We start from the raw sequence: 22,109 nt of genomic DNA on the forward strand, positions 1-22,109 counted from the left end.
CCTGCAGAAGTGAGAGCCGTTGGGTCTCAGCAGGCGAGAGGCCAGATTGATAATTGACTCCGGCCATGAGGGAGGCAGCCCAGCCTCATCAGTATGCAGTGCCTGTGCAGAGCGCTTAAGAAAAACTTATTAATTTCCCCTCCACAAAGACTGAGAGTTCGACAGTAATCACGGTATCGAGTCGTTAAAAAAAAAAAAAAATCCCTCCATTGAAAATAGCAGTTGGGGTCTGGAGAGTTCAACAGGAAAAGATTGTATTAAGATAAAGGAGATTATAGCAGGGTGGACGTTAAAGGTTGTCGTTGTCTGGTAAATCACATCAGGGAGGCCCTGGGACTGCTGTGTCCCAGCGAGGGAGCCAGGACCCCGTCCCTGACCTGGCAACACACCAGCCGGCCCACCTCTCTCCCGTCTCTCTCCTGCCCTCCGAGGCTGTAGCAAACTCAGGAATCTGATGTCCCTGCCACCTGAAACTGACCTGAGGACCCTCATTAGGGCCAGAAGGTGGAACAGTCTATAGATTCTGGAGGACACATCTCTGCCCGAGGCACTCTTATAGTCTAGCCTGATGGTAGGGGCTTCTGAACATTTGCCCAGCAGTGGAGGGGCCTGGGGGGGGGGGGAAGGGGTGTTTCTGCGTCACCTGTCCTGTTGGCATCTTCCTGGTAGGGACAGAGTCTCAGGGCCTGAACCCCCTGGACACTGCCTGACCTGCCTTCTAGACATAGGCTGAGTCAGAGAGGGTGTCCCGACTTGCCAATGGGGAGTTCCAATCCTGGTGGAAAAGCCTAAAGAATTCTCATGAGGAATCATCAGGATGAAGCCACATACACTCAGGTGCTGGAAGGCCATCGCCCCCTGGGGCTCTCGCCAAGTACTGGCTGGCGCGGTGAGATGCAGGGCAGAGCCAGGGGGTGGGAGCCCTGCTCTTTGACACCTTCGCTCGGGCCAAATGAGAGGCTGTACAGACTCCAAAGATGCGGCCTGATCTGAAAGTTACACTGGACTCAGGACGAGAAGTTTCCAGTTGTTAATAGTTGGGAGGCCACCTGGAAGAGTGGAGTCATGGTGGGCTTCGCCTGCCATTACTGAGGGGACACTACAACGCAGAGGTTAAGAGGATAGGCTCCTCGGCTTTGAGTCCTGGCTCTGCTATGTATTAGCTGTTCATCCTTAGGCGAGTTATTTCACCTTTCTGTGCATCAACATTCTTATCTATAGAATGGTGGTAACTGTAGTAATGGTATCTACCTCATAGGGCTGTGATGAGGATTAAATGTATTATTACACATGAAGAGCTATAAATAAAAATCTGCTCTTATCTCCTAACTGCCCTGGCCTCAGGTCACACAGTCAGTAGGTGGCCAAGCCACGTGGTGTGACCACCTCCTGCCCATCACCTTCTTTCTGCAAGCTACTTCTTGAGGAGTGCAGTGTGGTGGCCAAGGGCGTGGAGGCCAGATGCCCAGAGTTCAAATCCCGCTTCAACTTGGGTGAGTGACTCAGCTTCTCACACACTCAGCTTCCCCTCAGTTAAAATGAGGAGGTCACGGGCCCCAGGTGAAACTGCTGGTCCTGTGAGGAACCCAGAACGTAATGGTCTCGGCCTATGGGCATCAAGGCCAGCAGGGCAGTGCCCTCCAGGTGGCATTGGCCCTCTGCAGCTGTAAGCCTTGGGCACGGGGGACAGCTCTGGAGTCACCCTGAGTTTATGAGGCTGAGCCAAGGGGACCAGGAGTGTTATGTGTAGTGGAGGGAGTGAAGTAGCTAAGGCGAGTCATTTTCCCAGTTAATATGCACATTTAAGGAAGATTTGAGAGTGTGAAGACTTTTAAAACGAATGCTAATTTTAGCAGGAGAGATAAATTCTGGGAAGGGGACCTTTCAAAGAAAGACCGAGCTGGGGTGAGGCTGAGGTGGACGTACCAGGCAGGTCTGATCAGAATTCAGCCCCACAGGGAGGTTCTCTGAGGGCCTCTCTGTGCCCACCTGTCTCCAGGAGCTCAGGCCTCTAGGGACACCCAAAGCAGAACCTGGGTTGGATGGGGTGACCCTGGACCTAGGTCGGAGCCTTGCTGCTCTGGAACCTTGTGGCAGTGGGGGCCCTTGTCTGTATTATGGAGAGTAGGGAGTGGAGAGGTGTGGCTCAGAGGGGCAAAGGCAGGATGAGGGCTGGGAAGGCTTCATGGCGGAGGTGCCACTGGAACTGAGCCTTGAAAGATGGGTTGGGAGGAAGGGGTGAAACCTTGTGGACACTGGACTTTTGATCCAGGAGACCCAGGTGGGATGGGGTGCCCACAGACAAGGTGAGATCCAGGCTTCTTCAGGCCTGGGCCCAGGCTCTAGAAGGGTGCCCATGAGCAAGCTTGAAGGAGGCTGGAGGAGTAGCCTCTTCTTCCTCAAGGGAAAACTCCCTCTCCTGGAGCCTGTGGGTGGGAAATGTGGAATCTCTGCTCCCATACACTGTAAATGTCACATGGCCCCCTCAGCCCTGGCAGTAAGATTGGAGAGTGGACGTGGCCCTCACCCCCCATCGTCCCCCTCAGGGCCGGCCCTGCCTTCCAGAGTCTCATCTCTCAGCATTAGAAAGTGTGTCACCCAGGATCTTCCAGGGCCCCCTGAAGCTCTAAAACCCCAGCCCAGCCCATCCACTTGTCCCGCTTAAAAGTGGAGTGAGCCCGTCACCCTGCTTGCTTGTTTTTTCCGTCTCCATTGGAGACCTGAGCACTGAGGAGTTAGTGCCTGCGAAGCTCGCTGAGATGAAAAGCCTTTCCAAGAGCCAGTGCGATTATTAATAACATCTCTCGGCTCTGAATGCCTCTTTAATTCCTCTGCGTAAACCACTCTGGAATCCATAACACTTGCCCCTTAGCCTGTGGTTATTCCACTCCCTTAATGGCCTTTTATGGAGGGACCTTATTGAAAGTTTTTCCCCCAGCCTGAGTAAATCATGTCCTCTGGGTCATCCTTGCCTGCAATTTTATTAACTTCTTACGAGAAGTCAGAGGGACCAGAGGGAGGCCAGTGTTTCCTCTGTTCTTTTCCCCCAGTCCCGGTGCTTACCTGGATCCCTTACCTGGCTGAGGTCCTCAGAGGAGGAGGTGGCTGGGGACCTTGGAGATCAAGGATGTTGAGGTGTCCCAACCAATGCCCCTCCCCCTCTCTCATGAATCAACCTTTCTGGGTGGGTAGAGCCTGGGAGACCTGGTGATGTGAGCTGGGCACGGGGGGAGCACAGGCAAGCGCCGGGAAGGGTGGCACTCACATCAGTTGCCTGGTGCATCTGTTACCTGGTACTTTGGTTGCCTAGTGCATTAGTTAACCGGTACATTGGTTACCTGGCGCATTGGTTACCTGGTGCATCGGTTACCTGGCGCATTGGTTACTTGGTGCATAGGTTACCTGGCGCATTGGTTACTTGGTGCATCGGTTACCGGGTGCATTGGTTACTTGGTGTATTGGTTACCAGGCGCATTGGTTACTTGGTGCATTAGTTACCTAGTGCATTGGTTACTTGGTGCATTGGTTACCTGGCGCATCAGTCATGTGGTGAGCCCTAGATTTGATAGCAGGGAGGGGGAAGCAGAACCAGAGCAGGACACTGGTGCCCAAAATTGGGAATGGGAAAAGGTAAAGGACCATACTAAAGCAAGATATTAATAATGGGGAAAACTGTGTGCAGGGGGAAAGGGAGTGTATAGGAACTCTCTGTACTTTCTCCCCAATATTTCCATAAACCCCAAACTGCTCTAAAAATAAAGTCTATTAATTTTTTTAAAAAAGTCGGAGACCCCAGGAAATGGAGATGCCGAGAAAAGATCAGGGGGTTCCCCTGGAGGTCTGGGATGACTTTCAAGGGGCCTGTATGCCTCTCTCCTGCCCCAGGAGTGGGAGGGGAGGGAAGCAGCAGACGCTGGGAGAGGTGAGCAGGGTAGGAGTGGGGCTGGGACTGTGTGTCCCCAGGGGGCAAGGGGAGTTTCTTAATGGAGACTAGACCCATCCCTATGGTCTGTTCCTTGGGCGGTGGGCAGATGTCCCCACAGAGAGACCATTTCAGACTGATAACCAGCTGTCCCTTTCTCCCCAACTCTGAACCCCCGCAAAGATGCCAGCTCCTCTCTTCTGGTCCGGGAGAAGAGGGCAGTGCCCGCGCCCAGCTCTGGAGCTCTGGGAACTTCCTCCGCACAGGGAGGGTTATAAACCATCTCGATGACTGAGCTGGAGGAGGGGGAGAAAGGCAGGAGGCAGGGCTGAAGTCCACTGTGGGAGGGGCCTGTGTCTTCCTCCGGCCACCCCCAGGAAGGATCTCAGAGGGGTTTCTAGCCCTGGGTGGCTGGGGCAGCAGAGGTTTTGAAAATTCCATCTGTAACCTGAAAAGGCTGGATCCCCCATGAGCTGCGCTGTGAGGACCCGCCATCCGTGGTGTCCTGCCATCTGGACCCAGCGGGCAGGTCATTGGAGGAGGGGCCTGGGGGTCCCCTCTTCTTCTCCCATGCCGGGAAGTGGAGTGAACATCCAGAGTCAGGAGTTGGGCTATTCCCGCCCACCCGTAAGAGGGTCCCGGCCCGAGTTCCGACCTGTGGCAGTGGGGAGAAAGCAGGATCCGGCTGCCCCAGGCTCCCCTTAATCCAGCTTGGGCTTGGAGCTGAAGGCCAGTTCTGACGCCCTCACCTTCCCTCCTGTGTCCCTAGCAGTAGTGGCTAGCGGGCACTGGCACTTACCCGTGTGCTAGGCTCTGCGTTGAGGGATGCACACATATGATCTCCTTACATCCTCACCCTATCTAAATAGATCTCCTTCTCCTAATTATTATCTTCCATTGCATCCCTATTTTCCACTTCTTAGCACGAATCGCGAGTCATAGTATTAACTGTTGACTTGTTGCTGTCTTCCCTCTGAGGCTCTAAATTCTCGCACTCATTGCAACATCCCCAGCATCCACGATAAGGCAGTCGGTGCTCACTAAATATTTGTTGAATAAATGAAGGACTTAATCAAGTGAATAGGTTCAGAGAGGTAAGTCATTTTCTCAGGGTCACACAGCTTGGATCTGGTAGATCTGGAATTCATACCCAGGTTGTGAATAGCACATCTGAGCTCTCTTACTTGCTTTTACTTGCTCCGCTGTGGTGCTGGGAGGATCTTGAATCCCAGGCCCAACACAGAAGCCGAGAATAACCCGAACCCTAGTGCCTTCACATTCCCCCCTGCAAAATGGGTTGAGCTTCTCAGTGGTGCTGCAAGCAGAGTCAGATTCTCCCTTGAGCTGGAGCCTGGCCGCTGGGCAACCTTTCTGGTGCGAGGTCTTTCTCTTCTTCCTTCTGGCTAACCGAAGACATGGATTTATAACCCGGCTGGGGTGAGAATAAGCCTCAAGCCGGGGAGGCAGGGAGACAGTGAAGGACACAGCCCCGGATGGCTGGCTGTGGAAATAAAGGGCACATTCCTCTCCCTGCTGTGAGAGGAGGCAGCAGGAGAGGCCTGCTAGACCTGTGAAATGCCCCTGCATCTGCTGCATACCCCTCCCACTGCTCAGTTCCCCATCACTTGGCCCCAGTACAACCCAAGGAGCCTCCCCCTCCCACCTGACCCCTGCAGGCCACTCTCCACTCAGGAGCCAGAGTGATCGTAAAAGACACACCTGATTAAAACTCTCATTGGCGCCCCATACCACTTACCAAAAAAAAAATCCCAAGTCCTCTTGGTGCCCTCCGCCTCATCTAGCCCCTTCCCCCTTGCCCAGCTTCCTCTCATCCGTGACCCCTCCTCACCAGCCCACCATCCTGGCCCTCTCTGCCCCTGGCCCGCAGGAGCTCTGCCCCTGGCCCTCAGGAGCTCCGCCCCCGCTGCGCACCTTTGCCCTTGCCGTTCTCTCCTTCCTCAGATCCTCTCAAGGCTGACTGCCTCTCATTGTGCAGGTCTCAGCACGAATGTCACCTCCCGTGAGTGGTCTCTCCGGATCCCAGGCATTCCCTAGCTGCTCTTCCTGTTTCATTGCCGCATCTCACTTAACACTGCAAGTCTCAAATCTAGCCTGGACTCATTCATTCATTGCTTGTTCATTTCATGCCTCTCTGCACCCCCTCCCCCCGTCAGCTCCACGAGGGCGGGGACCGTGTCTGTTCACTGCTCTGAACCTGGGGCCTAGACCACTGAGCGCCTCATAGTAGGTGCTCAATAAATGTTTGTTGAATGACTGAATGAACCTTTCACCTCTGGAGGGAGGCTCCCCTGGGGATCCCCGCTGGGAGGCTCAGCTCGCTCCTGCCACAGGCCTCGACATGCCAATGCTGGGAAGTGGGGGACGGGGGAGGGAAGTGGGGGTGGGCCCGGAGCTCCCAGCCTGAGCGCTACCCTCGTGGGTGCTGAGCACCCCGAGTGACACCGAGACGGAGGCCCCTGCAGCGGACGGCCACCTGGGAAGCCAGCGCCTTATTAATAAGGGCCGTAGCGCATGCCGGGAGGTGGTGGGGAGGGAGGCGACTGCCCCGCCGCTCCACACCCCTCCCCCACCTCTCCCCCAAGATGGACCGCGACCAAGTGGGGAAACGGCATCATATTTCCTGGAACGTCACTTTTTATTAGGGCTGCCTTGTACATGGGTTTGTGGCTGATCCGGGGCCCTCCCTGCAGACCGCCCCTCCATGGGAGTTCTGCCCCGGCTGGGTGGCACCTGCAAGCCAGCCGGGGGGAGGCAGAGGGACGTCCCCTTCCCATCTCCGGCCTTGGCTGGCCTGGCTCCCACAGAGGCCACAGCTGAGGCGAGAACATCTGGGCCCTGGGACGGGGGAGGATGGAGTCTGCCCAAACTCCTCTGGACTTCTGCCGTGCGGGGTGTCGGGGAGGAGTGGGAACTGAGGGACAAAAATAAAGCCGAGTGGGAGGCAAGAGAAGGAGAGGGGGAGACAGAAAGGGTGCGGGCCTCTTGGTGGCAGGAGGGCCAGGGCGGGAAGGCCTGATTCAGACCCCAGCCGACACCCGGCTTAGCCCTGGAGTGTGCGGGGGCTTTGAGGAGCCAGCAGAGCTGCTGACGGAAGCGGAGTCGAGCTGTTCTCTGTTATTTTTAGGGGAAACGCAGCACTCTGTCACCTCCTGAGAGACCTCCTGCCCCCGGCAGACAGTAGCTCTCAGTAGCTGCCAAGCTGGGGCGCTGCGGACGGCCCTGCCTCCATGTGGAGTGTCTGCCTTCTCCCCTCCACCCGGCTGCCTCAGCAGGACCCCTGAGTGGCCCAGCTCTGCGGCTGTCCTGGTTCCCCGTCCTCGGCCTGTCTGGAGACCCCACCCACCCCCCTCCTCACTGGGCCGTGACCCCAGCTTGGCCTCCGGCTTGACATGCAGCCCCTCCCTCTCGTGTGCCCTGCTGTCGCCCAGCCCTGACCCCTCGCTGAGCCTTGATCCTCCATCCTGAGTCCTGTGGCCCGGACAGGCCCGTCCCCCGCCCCGCCACTGTGTGCCATGTCCCCCTGCTCTCGGGTGTGGCCTGCAGTTGGCAGGGAGGCCTGAAGGCCCGCTCACTTGGTCCCGAGCTGACGGAGAATGTCATTAGCAGGCTCCTAACTGAGCCATGCGTCCCTGGCTGTCGAGACAGGCTGGGGACTGTGCCAGAGAAATATCACGCTCCTTACAGCTCGCTCCCTGGGGTGGTGCCTGAGACCCTACATGTACCTATGAAATGTCCCGGCCCCCGGGCTCCCTCCTGCTGCCTCTCTCTGTTGCCTCCCTCTGCAGGGTTGGGGATGTGTGTTTCTAGGGGTGTCCCTGTGTGGCCTTAAGCATCATTTTTAGCTCTCCCATCAGTTGAGATTTCTGCTCGGAGCCCCTCCACTAGCTCCCATGCCTCCACTCAACCCTGGAATAATCCCTGTGACTCCCAAGGTGGGAACTAACATTATCCCCATCATTGGTCCAGGAAACAACGATCAGAGATGTCAAGTCACTTGCCTAAGGCCACAGAGCTAGACACTGGCAGAGCCATGATTGGGATGGAGCTCTGGGTGGCCCTGGCCTAGGTCCCTGGGGCTCAGGTTGACCCATATCTGATTGGAAGACCCGGTGTGGGCACCCCCAGGTGGCAGAGCCTGGGTGAGGGGTGCAAGCAGAGCAGCTGAGTCTGGAGCAGTCTATGGGGTCAGATACTGTGACCTCCTCCCTCACGGCCTAATCACCTGCCAAAGGGCCCACCTCCTAAAACCATCACGTTGGGGATTCAGTTCAACATGTGAATGTTGGAGGGACACATTCAGTCTATAGCACATAGTATACATATAGTGTATCAATATATGTAATGCGTGTATTGTGTGCATGCAGTGCACGTATACTGTACCTTGTGTACATATGGTGCATATATACTGTGCATGGTGTACATGTAGTGCATATGTAGGGTGTATACACGATTAGTGCACGTATGGCGCTCAGTGGTGACGCTCCCCACCCCACTCCCAGCTCCTGGTTCCCTGGAGGGCAGGTACCGCCCTCTCCACACTGGCTCCTAGGGGGTACGCCACCCGCCCTGCAGGAACCATCAGGGGGGCAACCGCCCATCACACCCCATGGAAGCAGGTGGAAACTTTGCTTTTTATTGAGACTAATTTGTTATTGAAACAACTTGAATCAGCTTCAAAGTAAGTTAAATAAGAAGAGATCATCTCCCCTAGTTTCATAAATCAAGGGGGATACAAAGAAAGAGGGAAACAAAGAGATCATGGAAGCCAGGAAACAGATGGGCTTGGGTGGCCCTGAGTTCCTGCCCGAGGGGAGGGGGCAGGGTTCTGGCGTGGTGTGCTGGGAACGAATCTTCTTTTCCTTCTTCCGACTGAAGAAGAACCTGGTCCAGAACGCCGTTCCTCCTCCTGCTGCCGCATCGCTGGGGAGAGGCTGGTGTCTCTGTGGTGCAGGTGGATTTAAGTCTGGGTCTCTTGTCTTTCTCCTGTGGGCAGTGGACGTGCCCAGAGGTGCCTTCCTCCCCACCGCAGGGCTCCCGGTGCACTGGGGGTGTGGGGAGGTACATCTCTGTGTTGGGGTGCTTTGGGGCTGCAGTTGGGGGTCTCTGGTTCCTGGACGCCTGTGGAGAGACTGAATTTTCTAGCGTGGTTGCGAGGCCATCTGAGGCTGCTCAGTGGGCGTTTACTGTGCTCTGTGTCTCCGCGTGTGCGTGCGTGTGTGCAAGCGCCTGGGCGTTCAGCAGGGCCTGGCCTGGAATATCCAATCCACGCTGGATGAAGGGAGCTGCTGGCTGCCTGTTCGGTTTTCCTAACTACGGCCACCGCCTCGCCTTGTGGCAAGCTGCCTGCAGCGGAGATAGGTGTGGGAGCAACTCCTGCCTGAGAGACCCCACTTTCCCATTCTGAGGCCACCTGGACCCACTGCCCGGGGTCAGGGCAGGGGCACCTGCAACCCTTAGAGATTAGAGACCAAGGCCGATTGCCAGTTGAAAGATGGGGGACCAAGGACAGCATGAGAGTGAGACCCGGGGGAACACACCAGGAGGGAGGCAAGTAGGGAGAGACATCATGCAGGGATAGAAGGTGCCAGGGGCAGCGAGACAGATGGGACAGAGGAGCAGAGAGGCTGACCTGAGAGAGCAACTCCGGGGGAGTCAGACCTGCAGAGAGAGAAAGAGTCAGACCTGCAGAGAGAGAGAGGCAGGTCACAAAGTACCGAGCAAGAGAAATCTAAGGCGAGGGAGGCCAGAAACCCTGCAGGGACGAAAAGGTATAAACCGGGGTGAGAGAGACAGAAGGGACCAAGCTGCGCCCGGTGGGGCTGGTGGGGCAGTTGATGCTGATGCCTGCCGGGGCTTTGACATGCTGGTGGGAGGCGTGCGAATTTGTGATTTCAACCTGGTCCTCCAGAGGGTCTGCAGAAAAACAAACCCCGCTAAACATCTCTCACCGACTGTCATCTTCATTCGCTTTTGTCTTCAGAATAAAGAGAATTAGAAACTCCCGAGGTCAATTTCTACACGGCTGACTTTCGCTCTCCCTCCCTCCCTCCTGCCCTCTTGCTTCATCGTTGCTCTGTGTGTCTTTGTCCCCCAGCTACTGGCCTCTCTGACCTGCCATGCGGGGGTCTCTGTCCAGGTCTTTGTCGTACTGTCATCTGGAGTGTCCGGCTCTCCCACCTCCTTGCCCCCCCTCGTCCCAGCCCCACCCCCATGCTCCTGATGAACCCTCAATCCCTCTCTGGGCTCCCCCCTCCCCACCATCCCCGCTTGGCCTGAGGGATGGCTGCTCCTGATCCCCGCTTCTTCCAGCTGTCTCCACAGCTCAGCCTGCAAGCTGACAGGGCCCATAAATCACTGTGGCAGGCAGGGCCGGGGAGAGGAGCGGGCAGCATGTGCTGACACAGCGCCAGCCTTGGGAGTTGGGGTTCTCAGGTTTGTGGTGAACTGCTGGGGCGCAGAACCTGTGGCTTTTCTCTTTTCTCAGTTCAACAATGCAACCTGGTTATGGTGCCTGTGTTGGAAGCTTAGCCTTGCCCAGCTCCATGGAAGGTGGACAAGAAGAAATAGGTTGAATACAAAGCAAGGGGGATTTAGGTTAGACTGAAAGAAGAACTTACTGTGGTGAGGATTATCCTTAGAAAGGAGAGACTTGGGGAAAGGTGATATCTCTTGGCAAGGAGTCTATAAATTTTGGAGAGATTCTGTCTGGTGGTTTAGATGTAGTGCTGCCTGGAGAGCCTGGAGACAGGGGGATGGACTAAATGATCCGCTTAACACAGAGCCTGTACTTTGTTTGAGGGACACCGAGGGTCAGAAGATCTTGATTCCAGGCTCTGGGAGGCCATAGAGCCAAGAAGTAACCAGTGGGGACCCAGGAGATATGCAGCCTGGCATCAGGTCTTAGTTGCCCCTCAGACCCTCTGTGTGCTCTTGGGCAAGTCCCTCAACCTGGCTGGTCTCCATCTGTAATGTGGGGATAGTGCCATATCGTAGAGTTGTTGTGAGGTTTAAAGGATAAGGCACGTAGAGGGCTCTGCATAGTGCTCGGCACAGAAAGCACAGTTATAATTGCTGCGCAAGTCACTCCACATGGCTAAGCTTCAGTTTCTTCATCCATAAAATTGGATGCCTAGCCCTCACTCACCCATCAACACATATCCACTGAACCCCTGCTATGTGCCAGGCTCTGTTCTAGGGACTGGAGATACAACAATTCACACAACAGACAGGATTCCTAACCTCATGGAGCTCACATTCTAATTGGGGTGGGAGTTGACAGACAAAAGACAAATACATGTACTATGAGAAAATGAGACAGGATGTCTAAGTGATGGGGGTGGGAGAAGTTATTTTATATAAGGTGATCAGTCAGGACAGACAGCTCTGATAAGGCAACATTCGAAACAGAGACCTATGGGGATCAAGGGAGTGAGCTGCAAAGATATCTGGGGTAGGAACATGCAGGCAGTGGGAACAGCAAGTGCAAATGTCCTGGGGCAGGGGTATGCTTGGTGAGTTTGAGGAACAGCAAGGAGGTGAGTGTGGTAGGAGTGGAGTGAAGGAGGGGACAGCAGTAGGAGAGGCCACTGAGGAGGAAACACAGCCCATCGTAAGGGTTTCATCTATTGTCCCAAGGAAATGTGATGCTCTTACAGGATTTTAGTAGTGAAATTCACCTGCACCAGGAGGCCCTTTGGTTGCCACATCCTAGAGCAATTGAACTTCCTGCTGCTCCTACCCGTTCAGGACCTGGAGACCAGCAAGTTGGAGGCTCCATCCCTTGCTTACCATGGTCTGATTCTGGTCTGTAGAATGTAGGGCTTTTTAACAATCATTAAAAAACACAAATCCTTCTTGCCAAAGTGGAGGGAAGAATTTAATGCATCCAGCCTTGTCCCAAGTGGCAGCTTCATCTTTGTTTTGTAAATGTGGCAATGAGGCTCTGGAAGGTTCTGTGCTTGCTGAAGGTCATATGAGCCATATGGTGTGGAAGAAAGGGATTTCATTGACCATTGATTTATGAACATCTTTGTCAATGTATATCTTTTGAAATTACAGACATGCACACACATAGAGAACCCCCAAGCCCAGAGTGACACAATCACAGGATCCTTCCCCTAAAGGCCATCTATTGCCAAAAGTATCATAAATGCTGAGAAAGTGAGCACATGCCCTGAGCACCACCATCTCCCAGGCTGCAGCCAAGGCAGACATCCCTAATCAATAACAGGGCTCCTTCATGCTGAGCTCAGATGTAGCCTCTGAATTCTGGAAAGCCCTCATGCGGTTGGTTCCTAAAAGGAAACATATTTGCCATTTCTGCTGCAGGGGCAGGCTGTCCTGGGGGGTGGGGAACAGCATGGCCTAATCTCTGGACTTGGGAACTTTTGCTGCCTGGTTTATAAAATGACCACAAGTCTAGTATATGAGACAGAATCGGGGCAACCTCAGAGGGTGCTGCCCTGATACTTGGCTTTCCAACCTCTGGGTCCCCTGCCCTCCCAAAGGTGTTCAGAGTAACTGAAATTGTTTGAATTCCTCATGGGATTTGTTCCAGCTTCCAGAAATGGATCAGGCTTGTGACTGGTGAACCCAGACAAGGGTACCTGCTGCTAAATGAGCTGGAGATGGAGGTAGGTCCTGAAAGCAAGCCCTTCCCTTGGCTCAGGTGTGGATCAGATATGGAACCAAGAGACCTGCCTCGCCACCAAGCATAGTAACCAGAGGGAAAGGAGCAATGATGATCTGACAGAGAAGAATGAGGGTGGGGGGAGAGGGGAGGGAGGAGGGGAGGGGCGAAACTGTGGACCAGCCTTTGGTCAGACCCCAGGGCTCTGCTCAGGCTCCCCAACCCCTAAGGTCTTTTCACATTGGATTCATTTCATCATGGACTCCTGGAGGTCCTGAGCCCTTGTTTCTGGGATCTGTCGAGAGCAACAAGCAAGGCAGAATAATGTGGGGAGACAGACAGACCTCGGTTTAAATCCTTGTCCTCCACTCACTTGCCTCAGTCTCCTCATCTACAAAATGGGCTTCATATCTTCATGAGGAGGGTTGTAACGCTCCCAGCCTTTCCCCACCCGGTCACAGTCTGCAGCTGAGTTTTGGCAAATGCTAAAGCTGGCAATTAGACTCTGTGGGGTTCCAGTGTCTCTCTGTCTCAATTGGATCTGAACTCGGGTGTCGAGACAGTGAGTTTATTTATTGGGACCTGTTAAACCTTAACAGTACCCACCCCATGAGCTTGGTGTGAGGATGGAGAAAGTGCTGGGATATTCTACATCCATCTGTATCTACATCTACATCTACATCTACATCTACACCTACACCTACATCTATATCCTCTACCGCATCTATATGTTATATCCTGCCGAGCATCTCTACCATCTGTATACCTTAGGGCCCAGCACAGATTGGAACTCAATCTAATTTCATTTGACGGGTCCTTCCCTTCCAGGCTCTTCCTCTGGTGCCATGGTGGGGAGGGGCCAGGGAGGGCCTGGGGGGCATTCCCCTGCTTTCCTGGAAGAATAAGGCCACTTATCACCATGGGGCAGCTCCCTGCTCCTCAGCTGTGATTTCGAACAAGCAATTCGCTCCCTGTGCAAAACCTCAGAGAGTCCAGGAGATGTTTGTAATTTAACTCTGCTTGTCACCAACAGCAAGGGGTGACCTCGGGGAAGTCGGGGTCTGGGACTTGGGGCTCTAAGGGGGTGGGTGGCAGGATACAGTCTCCCAGAAGGTCAGGGAAGCAGGGCTAACTCCAATCTTTTTTCCATCCTTCACCGGGTGTTTACGTAGGGCAGCTCTGCGCCAGGCACGGTGCTGGCTGGTGGGCACTTGCTATTACCACGCTATCGATCATAAAAAGCACGAGAATACTGTTGAGGCATGGGTCCTTGTAGAAACCTTTGGGGCTAGATGCACTTCCGAGTCTGAAATTTTTCCAGATTTTAGAAATGTAATGTTCTATAAATTATGGAGCACTCAAACATACTCATATTTCATTTCCTATGTAGCAAAATACATATGAATAGTGCCAGCAAGTGGGATAAAGACCATAAGTACCTCCAAGGTCAGTTCAGTTCAGGTTTTGCGGCCAAATGAGTTTTCTTTTTTCTATAAATTTTTTTATTTTATTGTTTTATTTTATTTATTTATTGTTTCTGGCTTCATTGGGTCTTCGTTGCGGTGCGCGGGCTTCTCATTGTGGTGGCCTCTCTTGTTGCGGAGCCTGGGCTCTAGGAGCGCGGGTTTCAGTAGTTGTGGCACGTGGGCTCAGTAGTCGTGGTGCACGAGCTTAGCTGCTCTGCGGCAGGTGGGATCTTCCCGGACCAGGGATTGAAGCCGTGTCCCCTGCACTGGCAGGCGATTCTCAACCACTGCGCCACCAGGGAAGCCCCTGCCAAATGAGTTTTAAAAAGCTTTTTGCTGTTCAGAGCTTTGGGGCTGCTGGAATTGTGGAGAGGGGATGGGGGACTGTCCCCTTTCTGAGCTCTGGGCAGGCATTGGGCCAAACACTTTCACTTGATTAATACATTAAATCCTCATAAAAACCCTACCAGGTTGGTTCTATTTTTATTGTTCCAACTTTACAGAAGAAGAAATCCAGGCAGAGAGGTTGAATAACTTGCCTAAGGACACACAGCTGGTAAGTGGCAGAGCGTGGATTCCGGCTGAGGTCTGTTGAGTGCCAGAGCCTGCTGTTCTCACATAGTTTATAATCCAGTGTGTGTGCATGGGGGAAGGGGACGTTAACAATAATTATCATCATAACAGGGTGGAACAAATGCCAGAACTGGGGCATCCATATCCCCGAAGGCCAGAGGAACGGCCTAACACAGCTTAGGGATTTGGAGAAGATGACCCAGAGGAGATGGCATCTACTGGAGACCTGAGGGTTGAGTGGACACTAGCCAGGCATTGGTGGGGAAGGGAAAAGCATTTCAAGCAAAGGCAACGGCATAAACAGCAGGTGCAAAGGGCTGGAGGACAGAGAGAACAGTAAAAGTCACGAAGACAGAAAGGAGCTGGGGCCTGGAATGGGAGACAGAGTGGATCCAGAGAGGTACGTAAGGGCCAGCCTCCAGGGGGCGCCCTGCTGTTTCTGTTGGGCTCCTCCAGCCCCGCCCCCTGTGGAATCCCACGATGGGAGGAGGTCAGATCGTCCAGCTCTCCGGATCAGGCAGAGAGGAAACTCAAGCACCGGACGATTTCCCCGATGCACAGGAATCCGAGTCTGCAGCACCAGCCCCTTCGAGGGCCGGGCAAGCAGGGGTCTCAGCGGGCACACATGGAGAAAAGGATTATTGATCTTTGAGTGGGAGTCCTGATTAAACGCCGGGGCTCGCGAGGCTGGGGTGAGAAGTGGATCAGACTGTGGAGTGTCAGGGTTCCCAGGCGGCCAGGCGACACCTCCTCCCTCCCGAATCGGCTGGGCGCTGGGCTCTCGAACGCCTCTGAGTTCGAGCATGCACAGGCTGCCTCTCTCCCGGAGACGAGGCCCCCAGCCTGACAGATGAAATCTTTATTACGATGATTTTTATTTGGGGGCGTGTGTGCGCGTGTGCGTGTGTGAGTGCGTGAACATCTGGGGCCGAGGCGGCGGCAGCTGAAATCCCCGCAAACAAGGCTCATGAATATTCCACGCCGGTGCCCGCCGCGCTTTGCAGTCATCGATTATTTATACGTGAAATAACGAAAGCTTCATAAATAATGAAAGTGCCTGCGTCCCAGCTGCATCTTCCGCTTCCCTCTGCCGGCCCAGGTGAGGAGAAGCCGGCTCTGCAGGAGATAGGCATCCCCGTGGAATTCCCAAACTCCCCTCTCACGTCAGAATCCAAGTCCTACATAGGAAGGAGGCGTGTGTATACACGTGTGTACGTGTGTACTCACTTGCACACCCAGGGAGGGGTCTGCACGCACAGGGCTGGACAGCTGGCGTTGTCTACACTGCAGACTCTACTGGGAAGCCTCCAACCGACAGAGAGAAAAGCCTTGCATTATATGAAACATGAGCTGGGAAAACATCAGACACATCCTGGTTCAATTCAGTTCCAAACTCCTCTCTGGGGCTGTGGTACCGATGTCCCAGTGTCTGCTTCGGGAGGGGAAACCGTTTTATGAAGTGCTTCCCCATTTTACCCCTTTCGATACACGGCAGCTCTTTACAGAGACGGACTAATCCTCCCATAAACCTTGGCCCCTAGACTCTGTTCTATGCAGGCTGCTTCCACGTCTCTGGGGGTGGAGGTGTGGCAGGAACGCAGGTGAGCCCAGGCCGAGTGGAGGCCCCCGGGGTGGAAGTGGAGACCTACACCCACTTCCTAACCACCCCCCAGACATTTGACAACACCTCTGACCACCAACCATCTTCCGTTTTCCGTGCTTCCTCACTGCCCTATCTCCAACCTTCCAGCCACCTTTTATAGCAGTTGTAATTAGTGTGCCACTTCGCAAAGATGCTTAGTGAGGGTAAGTAATTTGCCCGAAGTTGCAGAGCTGTGAGTAGGAGAGGCTGGGTCTGTCCAAAATTCCCCTCTTTCCATTGCTGCGCAATTAAGAAATTGTCTGTTGTCTGGCTGTTGGGCCCACCCTGGATGGACACCCACATGCTGAAGGGGTGCATGTTTTCTCCTGGACCACTGAAAGGCAGAAGTGTGTGGACTCTATTGATTGGGACAGTGAATGCTTTGTTTTTAATAAACATTGAATGAAAAAAAGCTGAATATGACAAGTGTTCTCATCGCTGGTTGAACAGGATCACTAGGGGGAGCTTTCAAAAAATGTTTAAATCGAACTTTTGATAAAATTGTAGAATTTGACGTAATTGTAGATTCACAGGCAGTCGTAAGAAATAAGACAGAGAGATCCTGTGTGTTCTTCACTCAGTTTCTCCCAAGTGTTAACATCTCTCAAAACTAAAGTATCATATCATGCCAGGAAATTAACATTAATATAATCCACCAGTCTTATTCAGATTTCATCAGTTTTATATGCACTAGTTTGTGCGTGTGTGTTTATGCAATTTTATCACATGTGTAGGTTTGCATATCTGAATCTAGTCAAGATACAGAAAGTTCCATCAGCACGAGATCCCTCGTGTCACCCTTTTATAACTACATCCATCCCAGCCTCATCACCTCCACACACCAGCTACATCTCTGACCCCTGGCAGCCGCTGATGTGTTCTCCCCCTCTATAATTTTGTCATTTTGAGAATATTATATAAACAGAATTGTACAGTATGTAATCTTTTGGGTGACTGGCTTTTTTCATTTAGCATAATTTCCTGAAAATTCATCCTAGTTGTTGCCTATATCACTAGTTCATTCCTTTTTCTCGCTGGGCAATATTCCATGGTATGGATGGACCACAGGTTTTTTTAACCATTCACCCGTTGAAGGATATCTGGGTGGTTTATAGTTTGGGGATATTACAGATAAAGCTGTTATTGGGAAGCTTTTGAAAAAACTCAGCCAAACAGACCTCTCTCTTGAAGGTTCTGACTCAGAAGAGGGTGGGTCTAGGGTAGGGCCTAAGGTGTGAAACTGTGTGTGCCACTTCAGATTTCTCTGGGATTACTTCTTCTTCTTCTTCTTCTCCTTCTCCTTCTTCTTCTTCTTCTTTTAAATGGGATCTTATCTCCCCTACCAGGGATTGAACGTGCACCCTCGGCAGTGAAAGCGCGGAGTCCTAACCACCGGACTGCCAGGGAATTCCCTAGGGTTACTTCTATCTTCTTTTTATATGAATAGGGAATCTGGGTTTGGGGGAAATATTCTGGTCTAGATTTCGGGAGATGTGTGTCCCACCACTCTCTCTCTTTGTACTATACCTTTTCTCCCATTATGGCCTCACTAGGGACTCAGTTTCTCCATCTGCAAACTGGGAACTGTATTTCACTCCTGTAGCTTTCTAAGATAGAAAAAAGCAATTGTGGCTATGAGATTCTTGGGGTTCCTCTAGCACAGAGGCCTGGGTTCACCCGAGGGAGGGTGATGAGCTTTCACCTCTTGGCTGCCTGTGAGCTGGAAAGGCTGAGAGCATCTGGGAGCAGCTGGCCACTGCCGCCCGTCCCCCTCTGCAGCCCACACGGTGGACACTGCTCAGATGTGAGCTTGTCACGTGCAGCTCAGGCCCCAGCCTCTGTCCCTGTATCTTAGAGAAAAGACAACCTCAGGGTGGACTAATGAGGCCAAATCGTACAGCCCTCCCACTCCCCCTACCCCTGCCCTCCTCCCCACACGATGGCCCCTTGCCTTAATTCTTTCACTCCCCTAAGCTCTCCCTCGGGAAGGGAAGTCGGACCCTCTCTCTGTTTCCAGATCAAGGCTGGAATTATTTAATGCCAAATCAGTAAGTGTCAGCAGCTTGCAGCTGAACTGCTAAGAGGAATGATTCATAACCCCATGCCAGGCACCGAGCATTTCCTCCCCATCTTCACGGCCCTCCCCTCGAGAGAAAGGAGATAAATTACTGTCGTTGCCTTTTATGGTACACATAATCGGGTGGCAACTTGGAGACTCGACTCACCTCAAAGTCATTTACACTAAATTATTCATTTGACTGAGGAAGTCTTCAGTTGGAGGGGGAAATAGCCTCTCTCCTCTCTGGATTTGGGGTGCCCTCTCCATACTAGGCCTGGAAGATCCAGGTTCCCCTTGGCAACCTCTGGACCTCAGAGTCCTGGAGTGGAGTGAGGAGGGCAGAGGAGGGTGTCTGAGCTGCAGGAACCTGCTTACCTGCTTAATCTTCTCCTGGAGGATACGGCTGGGGTCTGGATGTATCCGTCTCAATCACTGCTCAGAGGGGACCACAGGTCCTTGTTCACATCCCTCCCATCTTCCTTTCCTCCTCCCCCCTTTCCCTCCCTCCCTCTTCTCTCCCTTCTTTATTTCCTTCCATAAACATTTATTAAGTCTCTACTAATATGTGCCCTATCAGTCAGGAAATGGAAGGGTATGGTGCAGTAACAAACATCCTCCCAATTTCAGTGGCATAAGATCACCAGGCATATTTCTCACGCAAGTTACTTGTCATCACAGGCCATCCCTGGGTTCTGTTGTATGTGATCTTCAATTTGGGAAACAGGATGGTGGAACAGCCACCATCTTGAACATTACTGTCACACATACATCCTCTTGAAGCTTCAGAAATGACATATGTCACTTCTCCTGTTTCATGGGCCAAAGCTAGTCACATGGCCACATTGAAACTTAAGTGGGTAGGAAAGTGTCACCTTACCATGTGCCTTGATGACTATCTCACAGGTGCTGTATCAGGCCTGGAAGATAACAAAGAAAGGGGCGTGGTCTTTTCTCTGGGTGAACTCGCTGCCTAGTGCAAGAGGTAGGGGGAAGAGGCAGATGCACAGTCGATGGTGATCCAGGGGGCTCAGTGCCAGGCAAGAGGTCTTCATGGAACTCATGGGAGGCAGAGTGATGTGGGATCTGGCATCAAGGGGTGACCCCTTGGGGCTCTTTGACTGTGGGCAAGGGAATCCATTTCTCTGAGCCTCAGTTTCTTCCTCCTTCCTTTGGGGGTGATGATGGTGACACAGTAACACCTGACACACGGGGTAGTTATGAGATGTACGTGAGGTAATGTCTGTAGAAGCCTTTGCTATGAATTTATTTACACTTTTTAAATAGTAACAATGCTGAGTTTTTTGTCACGGGTACATTCAGTTCCTGAGCATGGCCGCCACCCTCTGTGCCTCTGGATCAAGGCTCAGGCTCAGACCTGGTGGTCTTGGTCTGCTGGGAGCTCTCCAAGGAGCTGCCCTCAGCTCTATGGAGACATCAATTACCCTGGAAAATGCCACTGTGGGCTGGGGATGTGGGCTGCCTCCTGGCAAGTGGGGCTTCAGGCTGGAAAGACGCGCCCCAAGGCCCAGGGGCAGCTCTCTCTAAGCCCCAGGCCCTGGGGCATTCATTCATTTATTTAACACATATTTACTGAGTGTGGCATCTGCAAGCATTGTGCTGGGGCTGAGGAGACAGCAAATGACAAGACAGACAGGCTCCCTGTCCTCAGGGTGCTGGCAGGGGAAGAGGCCATTTTTGTGGTAGACACCCTTTGTTGACCAGATGCCCCTGGGATCCCCGTGACCACTTCTGTGTTCGCAGGCCTCAGCTTCTGCGTGCTTTGCTTCTAACGCCCCTGCGACTCTCTGCAGAATCCTACCCCTGGGCCACCTGAGCTGGCGTGCCTACGTGTGCAGAGAACCAGCAGTTTCCCCAGAGACGGCCCTTAGCCAAAGACTGATGAGAGTTGGACAATGAAAGTCCCACCCCCTTGCCTGGAGTTGGGACAACACCTGAGATGTAATTTCTGCTCCAGAGCTCCCCGTAGAGCTTCTCTGTCCTGCTTTCCTGCTCCCTTATCAGTTTCTTCTAGGAGCACTTCCTTACATCACCAGCACACAGATCTTCATCTCAAGGTTGGCTTCTGGGGGCGCTCACTTAAGACACCTACCTGAAACCCTTCCTTTCTCAGTGGGGCCGAACTTCAGTTTTGTTCCGGGGTCCTTTCCTCCCTCCATGTGAGTCAGCATGAATACTGGTTAGTCTGACCGGTTGTGCTCACCTTTTCTCCCTTGCTCTGGGGTGGGTTAACAGGGAGAAGGTGACCCAGATGTGGCCAAAGACACACGATGGGATATCCATTGAGGGCTTCTAGAAATGGTTTTCTTAAAATGAGACACAGAACAGAATCCGCTTCCCTTACTGGCCACACTGCATGTGAGGCTGGAGCCCTGATGGCCACATGGAGGAAGCTAAACTGACACCCTGAGGGTGGCCCAGCTCACAGGTGAAAGGCACCAGGGTCCTGGGTGCCGGTGAAGCTCAGAATTCACCAATGGAGCCAGCCTACCTCAGAATGTGCCGTTCCGAGAAAAGATTAAATCCCCTATTTGGTGAAGCCATTTTGCGTAGGGTCTGCTGTTATTTGCAACCAAAAGCATCTCAATGGCTATGATTTTAGATGGTGCCAAGCTACCGTGCAAGGGGGACCCCTTACAGGTCTCTATCCCGTAGGTGGGTCCCATCTGGGTTCTCCATCATGCACCAGGTTTGGGATAAATTACACAACATCACATGGCATGGTTAAAGAATAAGCTTTATTGGAGAAAGAGAAAACTAACAGGGCAGGGCCAAGAAGCAAAAAAGTGAAAGGGTGGGGTCCGATGCTAGTGGGGAGGACTCTAGGTGGGCTGGGAATGTAGCCTCATCTAATTTTCCCTCCATCACTTCTCCTGAACCATCATTTTTTCCCCCTTATAGACTGTATAAATCTCATTATCTTCTTTGCTGTGGCCATCAGGAAGCTCAGAGTTGGATTTGTGGCACACCTCACTTATTGTTAGGACCTTGCATGATTGTGTTCTCCCCTTAGCCAGCATTATCTTACTTTCCCTTTACTCCATGTTCCTCATCTGTTTGTTTTTATTCTGTTAGGCTCTGTATATTTCTGTAAATCCTGTGAGTTATTCTTTGGAGTGAAGCAGGATGTGTCTCAATCAGCCCATCCATCCCCTGAAGCTGCACTGGAACCTCCCTGAGGACAGTGGCTGTTAAGTGTCTCTTGAGAGCCTCCCCAGGCATCTGGCAGAATGGCGAGGAGCCCACAAGCCCTTTTCCTCTGCAGCTTCGAGGAGGTATTTACTGGCTGCCTTCCAGCCACATTTCAGCTGTCAGTCCCAACATTCCTCAACCTTATTCTCCTTTTCTAGGCCCAGGGGATGGTCCACCCCAGTCTCCCAAATGCCAGGCCTTGGCATGGGAGTGGAAAATCCTTTGAAATTCCCAATAAATAAATAAAAATAACTTTGAGGGCTTGTCACCATGGATACCAAAGGCTTGGTTAGTCGTCATGGCGACCCTTGGGTAGGCTCTCTGCCTGAAATGATCAGCATCACTGAAAAAGAAGACCAAGAGAGGGAGAGATAGGACCACGTGCTCAGAGTGAGAGCTGGGTGCCAGCAAATTTCTAGAGGCAGGTCGAGAACAGGGGCAGTGTGTGTGTGTGTGTGTGTGTGTGTGTGTGTCAGGGGGTCAGGGGGCCAGCAGGGAGAAGCAAAGTGGAGAGCACACTGTCTTCCGGAACTTTCTTCTCCAGCAAGCTGCCACTCTGAAAGTCACATTATTCTAAGAGGCTCCTG

This window comes from Balaenoptera ricei, chromosome 1 (assembly GCF_028023285.1).
Source record: "Balaenoptera ricei isolate mBalRic1 chromosome 1, mBalRic1.hap2, whole genome shotgun sequence".
NCBI classification, from domain to species: Eukaryota; Metazoa; Chordata; class Mammalia; order Artiodactyla; family Balaenopteridae; genus Balaenoptera; species Balaenoptera ricei.